Source organism: Papio anubis, chromosome 18, assembly GCF_008728515.1.
Source record: "Papio anubis isolate 15944 chromosome 18, Panubis1.0, whole genome shotgun sequence".
NCBI classification, from domain to species: Eukaryota; Metazoa; Chordata; class Mammalia; order Primates; family Cercopithecidae; genus Papio; species Papio anubis.
In genome coordinates, this window is record NC_044993.1 from 46,976,293 (window position 1) to 46,976,818 (window position 526).

Here is a 526-nt window from a genome sequence, read left to right on the forward strand (position 1 = left end):
CATCCGGCAGATAATGTGTCAATGTCAAAACAAGGTTTGAGGGAGGTGCAGCTCACACATGAGTGTGAAAACCCAGTCATCACGCTTATGACTACAAAAGGATCTGGATTTAATTATTTAAAAGACAGCTTGGCCAGGCCCGGTGGCTCACGCCTGTAATCCCAGCACTTTGGGAGGCCAAGGCAGGTGAATCATCTGAGGTCAGGAGATTGAGACCATCCTGGCCAACATGGTGAAACCCTGTCTTTACTAAAAATACAAAAATTACCTGGGTGTGCTGGTGCGAGCCTGTAGTCCCAGCTACTCAGGAGGCTGAGGCAGAAGAATCACTTGAACCCAGGAGGCGGAGGTTGCAATGAGCCGAGATCACGCCACTGCACTCCAGCCTGGTGACAGAGTGACTCTGGCTCAAAAAAAAAAAAAAGACATTCTACTGGTCAATACTATATAAGACAAGCAAAACATTTGCTGGTCAGGTGATGAATGGTGAATTCTGCTTTCGTCACAGTTACTGTCAAGCATTCAA

The 526-nt window shown here is 47.0% G+C and overlaps 1 non-coding gene across 1 annotated transcript; it reads right to left on the minus strand.

The window, feature by feature from the left end:
- Positions 1-103, minus strand: LOC116271386. Its single transcript, XR_004179944.1, has one exon. It is a non-coding gene; the product is annotated as a small nucleolar RNA U13 (small nucleolar RNA).
- Between the last annotated feature and the right edge of the window lie 423 nt (positions 104-526).